The sequence below is a fragment of the Hipposideros armiger genome, unplaced genomic scaffold (assembly GCF_001890085.2).
Source record: "Hipposideros armiger isolate ML-2016 unplaced genomic scaffold, ASM189008v1 scaffold_153, whole genome shotgun sequence".
In the NCBI taxonomy this organism is placed as follows: Eukaryota; Metazoa; Chordata; class Mammalia; order Chiroptera; family Hipposideridae; genus Hipposideros; species Hipposideros armiger.
Genome location: NW_017731503.1, coordinates 897,067 through 907,103, shown reverse-complemented (window position 1 = coordinate 907,103; position 10,037 = coordinate 897,067).

The following is a 10,037-nucleotide window of genomic DNA, read 5'->3' as shown; positions in this document are numbered from 1 at the left end:
AACCGGGGCCCTCTAGCGTCCCCAGCCAGTTCTTAACCAACACGCCACTCGGCCGGCCCAACAAAGCATTATTTTATGATGATTATCCTAGCACCAGTTTGAAGACTGCATTACAGAGGAGTCTGAGAGGACAATTAAAATGATATATAATGCATAAAGTCATTAGGTTTGGTCTACTGGTGTCAGGGATAGAAAGACAGGTGAAGGGGCAGATAAAAATATTTGAAAATAAATGTGTACACTGGCATCATAGATTATTCTATAATTTCAAGGCTGAGAGATTTAGGGAATATTCCTTTTGCTCTTTGTATGTTCCTTTCAATCAAGCAACACTAAATTAGATATATGTTAATATGCTAAGTTTTAGGATATGTGTGTGTGGTGTATATTATTCAATATTTATTTGTCTTTTCTCAAAAGAGGGCTACATTGATTTCATGAACAGAAATTGTTATATTAATGAGTATTGGATAAAATTTTGATTGTTTTTTTGCTCAAGATGTTAGACAATCCCAAATTACACTTGATACACTTTGCTTTTATTGTATCTCATCTAAATGTGTCAAATATTTTCATTACTCTAAATTTGTAAATTTGAAATGTCAAATAGTTCATGTAAAACAGAAAATGTAATTATTTTGTTTATTTTTAATGCACTTTATTCATTATGACTTCCTTCATATTTTGACACAGTTCTCAGATTATATTTCTTCATTCATTTAATAAAATTCATTTATTCAAGAAAATGTATCAATTACTTACTATGGTTACTATATAGTCCTGAGACATAAGAAAGAAAAAAAACAGTCCCTTCTCTTCCAGCTTACAATCAAGGAGAGTCTTGTAAAAGCAAACACTGAAATCAATATGATAAGAGTTATAATGGAAGTTTTACAATGCATACTGGGAACCAAGAACATGAAGAGACTAACTAGTAGAAAGCGGGGATGAGGAAGTCTTCACAGAGGAAGTGATACTTGATCTGAGACTTGAAATAGGAAGAGGAGTTCAACAGCAGAGCAAAGGGGAATGAAGTTTAAAGTAGGTTAATTGATGTACAAGTGCAAAGCATGGAAAATGAAGAAACATTCTCAATTGACTATAAGGTTCTCACTTGAACAACTTGATCTATTGTGAAGATAAAAAGATATAGGAAGAGGAACAAAAATTTTGCTGATGATGGTTTCAGATTTAGTTATGTTGTATTTGAGATGCCCATACAAGACCTGCTAGGAAATATTCAATAGTTGGTCACACACACAGAGGCTTTTTCCAGTTGTCTTATTTTATTGCCCTTTCATTATATCTGTCTGTCACGTATCAATCCAAGTTTCCTTTTCCCCCTAAATCTGGTTTGTTGACCAACCTCTTAATCATTGCTGGAGAATATCACATAATTATGCAAGCTGATGTCACATCAGTCCATGGTCTTCGGTCTCATCTGGTTCTGCAGGGCCTACCAGGAGTTCCCCTGTGCATTTCTAGTTGGATCTCTCTTGTCCACAATTGCAGTGATTTAAACCTTCTCCATCCTTTTCAAAATTATCTTCTCCTCACTCCTCCATCCTCTACTGAAACCTTTGCTGCCAGAAAACGTACAGATTTCTCTGCATCCACATGTATATTTTTCTTCTGTTAGATTGGAAGACATATCTTTCTTGTTGTGGAAGGCTAATAACATCTTCAGCTGTAAACTGGATACCATCCCCTCCTGCTTTCTCAGATAGCTCTGTCTTGGGGTACACCCTCCCTCTTCATCATCTTCAATACATTTCTTTCTAAAACATTTTCCCTAGTGACTTAATATGCTCAAATTTGTTTTATTATAAAAAGTAATCCTAACTTCTCCTCCAGTTGTTAATCTTTCTCTTTATATAAATTTTTTTGTTAAATTTTATTGGGGTGACAATGGTTAGTAAAGTTAATAGGTTTCAAGTGTACGATTCTGTAATACATCATCTATATATCACACTGTGTGTTCACCAAACAGAGTCAGTTCCCCTTACATCACCATATATTTGATCGCTTTTACCCTCATATATCACCCCTGTCAACCCTTACCTGCTGGTAACCACTAAACTATTGTCTGTGTCTATGAGTTTTTGGGTTTTTTGTTTGTCATTTTTCTTTGTTGTTTTCAGTTTTATATCCCATGTATCAGAGAAATTGTATGGTTCTTGACTTTTTCTGTCTGACTTATTTTGCTTAGAATGATAGTCTCAAGATCCATCTATGTTGTCACAAATTGCACTATTTTATCTTTTCTTATGGCAGAATAGTATTCCATTGTGTGTATGTGTGTGTGTTTGTATATATATATATATCACATCCTTTTTATCCAATCATCTGTCAAAGGACACTTTGGTTGTTTCAATGTCTTGGCCAACCATAAATAAAGCTGCAGTGAACATCACAGCACATATATTTTTACAGATACATGTTTTCAGATTTTCTGGGTAAATATCCAGGACAGAGATTGCCGGCTCATATGATAATCATTCTTAATTTTTTGAGGAACTTCCATACTGCCTTCCATAGTGGCTACACGAATCTGCATTTCCACCAGCAGTGTATAAGGGTTCCTTTTTCTCCACAGCCTCTCCAACACATGTTATTATTTGTCTTGTTCATGATAGCCATTCTAACTGGTGTAAGGTGATAACTCATTGTGGTTTTTCTTTGCATTTCTCTGGTGATTAGTGATGTTGAGCATCTTTTCACATGTCTACTGGCCAACTGTGTGTCCTCTTTGGAGAAATGTCTGTTCAGGTCCTCTGCCCATTTTTTAGTTGGATTTTTTTTATTGTTGAGTTGTATGAGTTGCTTATATATTTTGGATATCAGCCCATAATATGTGGCTTGTTTGTAAAAATCTTCCATTTGGTTTGTTGACTCTATTTTGTCAATAGTTTTTTTTTGCTGTGCAGAAACTTCTTAGTTTGATATAATCCCATTCATTTATTTTATTTTTTATTTCCCTTACCTTTGAGGTCAAATTCATAAAACCCTCTTTAAACGTAAGACCTGAAGCAATAAACTGCATAGAAGAAAATGTAGGTACTTAACTGATGTACCTTGTGTTCAAAGCGGATTTTATACTTAAACTTTTCTTTTTTTTTAATATTTTTTTTTAATTGGGGAATTGGGGGGGGTGGGAACAGTGCTGGGGAATTGGGGGAAGGGGAACAGACAAGTTGCTGTCGTTTTGTTCTTCAATCTAGTTGTGGAGGACGTTGCTTCACTGGCCCAATTTGGCACCATCATTATGCTCTTCCCGGGTGAGGCAGATCAGTCGCCGGCTTCTGGACGGCTGCTCACTGCGGCTGCTGGCTGCTCACGCTGGCTGCTGGCTACATACGGTAGCCCATGGCAACCCACTGCCACAGGGACTGCAGCCTATGCCGTCGCCGGCGACCCATGGCAGCCCAGCTCCAGGTTGAGCTGTTGTTCAGCATCTTAGCTGTGGAGGGCAGTGTCACTGGCCCTCATATGTGGGATCTGAACCGGGGCCCTCTGGCATCCCAAGCGAGTTTTTAACCATCGCGCCACTCGGCCGGCCCTATACTTAAACTTTTGAAAGAGATTTTTCCACTTGCTACATCCATCTTCTTCCTGCCATTCCAATCTGTCTGTCTCCCTAAGGATACCATTGACACTGCTGTAGGAAATGCCTTCCAACCTCCTTGTTACTACATATAATAAACACTTTATATTTCTTTCTTGATTTTTTAACATTTAAATCTTGTCCATTTCTGTTTTACATTGCTCTCTTAATACAATCTCCTATTTTTCATCTTATTTCTGTAGATATTCATACATTCATTATACTTATTCTAAATTTTAGTTTCTGTATGCTATTTCTCTCCATATAGCATTTTTCATAGGACCAGATTTTATCTTCCTCTGGGCAATCTTATCTACTCGCATGGATAATTAGATAAGTTATCTAATTCTATATCTCTAGACCAGAACTTTTTCTCCTGCGCTTCAGATCAATTTATCCATGTACTGAATGCCCTCTTTACCTGAATGTTGCTCAATTACCTAAAACTGAAGTTACCTGCCACTTTAACAGGTGTATTTTGATGGGATCAGGCAGGTAGTATGGCAAGCAGGTACATTTAAAAATATTTTTACAACAATTATTTTGTATTTTCAATACATACTAAATTTAGTTCATGAAAAATTCCAAAACCCAAAAAACATACAGTGAATAGTGAATCTTTCACACTGCCCTTTCTTTAGCTACTTGGTTTTCCACCACAGGGACCACTTTACTAGCTTCTTACAAATCTTTACAGAGATACTCTACCGATATGTAAGTATGTTCTCTTGAAGAGCTTTTTGTACTCCCCCCAATAATTTAAATATTTAAACATGCTTTTTTGTTGTTGAGTTGGTATTATGAGCACTTAGAGGTTATGATATATGACTTCATAATTTTGGCATTCCTAATTCCTAGTACAGTATATGACACATAGCAGAAACTCAGTTAATCATAATTAAGTGGTAAATTGTGCACTCTAGTAAAACCAGACAATACAATAATAATCAGACAGATTAAGCAGCAATTACATTAACACATAGTGGGTTTTCTAACACAACTTGCCAATTTTAATTATATCGATTTTAATTTAGCTGCATATTCATTAAATCTTACTCCAAGCTGTATGTAATTTGATCCATAGTAATCTTTAATGTTTATGTGTAATTGTGTTCACTAATAATTGCTTTTATTTAAAAGAGAACATAGTTAAAGGAAGAATCATGCTATAATCCTTAATTCAGTTCATCAAGTTTTTGGGAAATACAGAGGTTTAGATTATAAGCGCCTATGAATTTTAGTCTTAGTAACTAATGGCATAAAATAACAGCTTCAGGAGTATTCTGGCCTTGGAAACTAAAGCCAACATCGTAATGAAAAATATCAGCTTTCTTAAGAAGATGATATGAACTGGCCTAATTAGGAAATATGTTCATGTTCACTGAAGGCATCTTATTAAACTTGTCTTTCTCCTCTATTTTTCATGTACAGTTTAATTTACTTTTAAAGTTACAAATCTTTTTTTAAAATCCCTTTAGTATTTACCAGATTCTTTTTTAGGTCACTCAGTAAATATAAGGTTATAATTCTACCTAAAGTTTCCCAGGTAATAAACCTCAAGAGCACAGGTTTTTATAGGCAGTTAACCCTCCATTATTCCTTCTCTCCAACTCCCTGTAAATTAATTACTTTTAAAATATTGATACATCATGTTGACAGGAGAAGTTCATAGTGCAAGAAACACAAAAAGAGCGAGGGCAACAGCATATTCTGAAGGATGAAAAAATGCTATTTGAGGACAGAGATGACTTAGAAATGCAAAAGTACAGCTGTTCCCAATGTAAAAAGTACATGGAAATTACTCGTGTTAAATGAAGCTTCCAAAGTTCCATAGACACCTAAGGACCCTACAGTCTAGACATTCCATTGTGCTGTGTGTCACTCAGACATAGCTTGACCTCACTCTTCATTACACTGAGTGTGACTTTAAAATGAGTTCTCAATTAGCTCAGGAAACATAAATACTAACTTTTACTTTAGCTCATTTTAGAGAAACATCAGCTGTTGATAATTAATTTCTAAATCATTTGTTCCCCTTTCCTGTTTCCTTTTCTTCAACTTGACTTTCCCATTATCAAATCTATGTTTATAAAGAAGCAAAACAAAGTAAAACACAGGAAAGTATCTTATTTTGGGCTTAAAATACACATGTTAATGCTGCCTGAAGTTAAATTTGGGTTTTGTTTCTTTATGAAATGCTAGAGTGAAATATTTTCAACTGTGTCTGAGCTATTTGAGCTAAATGATAACATATTCAGTGTGTGTGTGTGATGTGTGATGTGTGTGTGTTTGTGTGTGTGTTTTAAAACAGTTCAAGTAAAATGAAAATAGAACGATACTAAATTATAGTGGTATCCAATATGAGCATGACAGAAAAGTGTGTCATCTTCTCCAGCAATCATGGGTATTTCATGTTTTTCTCCTCATTTATTTGGGTACTCAATCTGTATCGTTTACCTGGTATTGTTTCCCTTAGCAAAATTTTATTTCAGGTAAAAAAGTATGCTGAATTATTCTGAAGAAGAAATCCATACAGATTTCAATTCTCTGTATACATTATAACGTCTAGTCTAGAAAGAGGGCAAAATGGTGGAAAGAGTTACAGTTCAGAATTACTATCCTTTAAGTGAGTGAATGTGTGTATGTGCATGTGTGTGCAGTTTAAAAAGGTTCACCAAGAGTTTCCAATAGAGTTCCTATTCCACCTCCCTCATCCAATTATTTGTTCTTGCTCAAGTCTAAAGCAGTGCCTTGGAAACTGAATGTAGTCGTTCATTTTGCAGATAAACAGGAAAACAAGAGATGTCTTTGTGTTGTCTAGAGATACCCAGGCATGTACCAGTATCAGAGCTGGGCATGTCCTATGTACTACTAGCTCTGCAAATATTTAAGGCATAAGAGTGAAGGACAACTGACTGAAGAGAAAGACAATTCCAAATTTCCTGAGGTAAGAAAGTAGATCACAATTGAAAATTAATTTTGCATAATAAATACTAATGTTTCAAATTTCTATTAAAAGAGTTGGAGATGGTGTTAAGTTGAAATGCTATTGCAGAATGACAGATGACTGGCAGTAGAAATGGTGAGAAGCATTTTTATTCTGTACATAATATGAAGGTAAAACCAAAAAGATTTGCCATGAGGTCATATGTAGATTGTAAAAGGGAAAAAAAAGAATCAAGGAAGGCCAGCTGAGTGGCGCATTGGTTAAGAGTTGGCTTGGGACACCATTTCTGAGCAGCAGGGCCCCGATTTGGATCCCAAATAGAGGGCCAGTGACGCTGCGCCCTCTACAGCTAAGATGGTGAACAATAGCTCCACTTGGAGCTGGGCTGTCATGAGTTGCCAGTGATGTCGTAGGCTGCAGTGAGGCTGCAGTGGGCTGCCGTAAGCTACTGTGAGTGGCTGGCATCTGGCATGAGCTGCGAAGAGCCACTGTGAGTGGCCGTCCATTGGCCAGTGACCGATCAGCCTCACCGGAGAAGGGCACAATGATAATACCAACATGGGCCAGTGAAGCAAGGTCCTCCACAACTAGACTGAAGAACAAAAAGACAGCAATTTGTCTGTTCCCCTTCCTGGATTCCCCAACACTGTTCCCCTCCCCCAATTCCCCAATAAAATCTTTAAAAAAAAAGAATCAAGGATAACTCCAAGTTTTTGGCTTAAGAAACTTGAACAGAGTTGACATTGACTGTGTTAGGGAAACCTAGTGGAAGAGCAGGGTTAAGGATGTTAATATGGAGTTTACTTTTCATCATGTTAAGTTAAAAAAAAACACATTTGAATTTTAATTTGAATATGCCTATTTTATTTACCCACATAATCAATCGTTAAACTTAGTGATTTAAAACAGCAAGCATTTACTTATATTTTATGAGTTTGGTCAGGAATTAAAGCAAGCCTTGGCTGGGTGATTTTTCTAATCCTCGTGTCATTAATGAATGTCACTTGTTAGCATTCAGCTGGCAGACAGAATGGTTTGGAGGATCCATGAAAGCTCTCCTCACATGTTTTGCACCTTGGTGGAATGGATGAAAGGCTAGACTGAGCTAGGACTGTCAACGATAGCACAGCAGATTTTGCGTAGTTGGATTTCTTTCATGGCAGCTCAGATCTATGAGAGAGTGTTCCAGTGAACAATGTGAAAGCTGCATAACTTTTCATGACCTACCTTTGCAAGTCACATAACATTATTCTGCAGTATTTTATTGGTCAAATGAGACACCAGCCAACTCTAGGTGAGAGGACATATATCTCATCACTTGATGGGAGACGTGCCAAATATTTTGCAGTGATTTAAAGGCACCACAAATTCATTGGAATGTCTTAAGCAGAGGATCAGCCTAATGTGACTTAGAATTTAAAAGATAACTCTGAATGCTGTGTAGGGGGAAAATTTGGTAATAAGGAGAAGTCAGAAGCAGGGAAAGCACTTGGAATGCTATAATAGTGATTCAGGTGAAAGATGATGTCTTTGACCAGAATGGTAGTAGTGTAAGTGTTAAGAAGATTTCTTAATTTTGGGTACAATATGAAAATATAACTGACAGGAATTGGATGAGAAACATGTGAGAAAAACAGAAGAGACAAGAAACACGTCTAGTTTAGCCTAAGCAACTGACTACATTTATCTTTTTTTAAAATTAAAGTTTATTGGGGAGACAATAATTAATAAAGTTACATAGGTTTCAAGTGTACAATTCTGTAAAACATCACCTATATATCCACATTGTGTGCTCACCACCCACAGTCAGTTCTGCTTCTATCAACATATATTTGATCCTTTGTACCCTCATCTACACACACCTCCACACTTACACTCTGGAAACCACCAAACTTTCTGTGCCTATGAGTTTTTGTTTTTTTGTTTGTCTTGTTCCTTTGTTGTTTTCAGTTTTATATCCCACATATCAGTGAAATCATATGGTTCTCAACTTTTTTTCTGTGACTTATTTCATTTAGCATTATAATCTCAGATCCATCTATGTTGATGCAATGGCACTAATTCATCTTTTCTTATTGCAAAATAGTATTCCATTGTGTACATATACCACATCTTCTTTATCCAATCATCTATTGAAGGACACTTTGGTTGTTTCCATGGCAAGGCTACCATAAGTAAAACTGCAGTGAACATCAGAGCACACGTATCTTTACAGGTAAATGTTTTCAAATTTTTGGGTAAATACCCAGGACAGAGATTGCTGGCTTATATGGTAATTCCATCTTTAATTTTTTGAGGAAACTCCACACTGCCTTCCATAGCGACTGCCCCAATCTGCATTCCCACCAACAGTGTATGAGAGTTCCTTTTCCTCCACAGCCTCTTCAACACTTATTATTTGTCTTGTTGATGACAGCCATTCTAACTGGTGTAAGGTGATATCTCATTATGTTTTTACTTGCATTTCTCTGATGATGAGTGATGTTGAACATCTTTTTATATGTCTACAGGTCATCTGTATGTCCTCTTTGGAGATATGTCTATACAGAATCTCTGCCAATTTTTTAATTAACTTGTTTGTTTTTTTGTTGTTGAGTTGTATGATTTCCTTACATATTTTGGATATTAGATCCTAATATATGGTGGTGTTTGAAAAAATCTTCTCCCATTTGGTTGGTTGCAAGTTTATTCGGTCAATGGATTTTTATGTGCAGAAATTCATCAGTTTGATATAGTCCCATTCATTTACTTTAGCTTTTACATCCATTGCCTTTGAGGTCAATTCATAAAATTCTCTTTGAACTCAAGGTCCATAAGTTTACTACCTATGTTTTCTTGTATGCAGTTTACTGATTCCAGTCTTATGTTTAGGTCTTTGATCCATTTTGAGTTAATTTTGGTATACGGTGAAAGATAGCAATCTAGTTTAGTTCTTTGGCACATGGCTTTCCAATTCTCCCAGCACCATTTATTGAAGAGCCTGTCTTCTCTCTATTGTACGTTTTTGGCTCCTTTGTAGAAAATAATCTGTCCATATTTATGTGGGTTTATTCCTGAGTTTTCAATAATATTCCACTGGTCTGGGTCTGTTTTTCTGCCAATGTCATGCTGTTTTGATTATTGTTGCTCAATAGTACAAGCTGAAGTCAGGGAGTGTGATACCTCCAGCATTATTCTTTGTTAGGGTTGCTTTTGCTATTTGGTGTCTTTTATGCTACCATACAAACCTGATGACGTTTTGTTCTATTACTTAATTTTATTTTTTTAAATTGTTTTTTATTATGAAATACACATTTTTTAGAATTAGTTTCAGCTCTACAACACAGTGCAATAGTTATAATTTTTACCCCTCAAAATGAAAACTTCCCTCACCCAATCCGCCACCCCACTTCCCATCAATATCATACATATTTATTACAATTCCCTTGACTCCAATCCCACACTATACTCCACGTCCCATGACTCTCTCTCTCTCTCTCTCTCTCT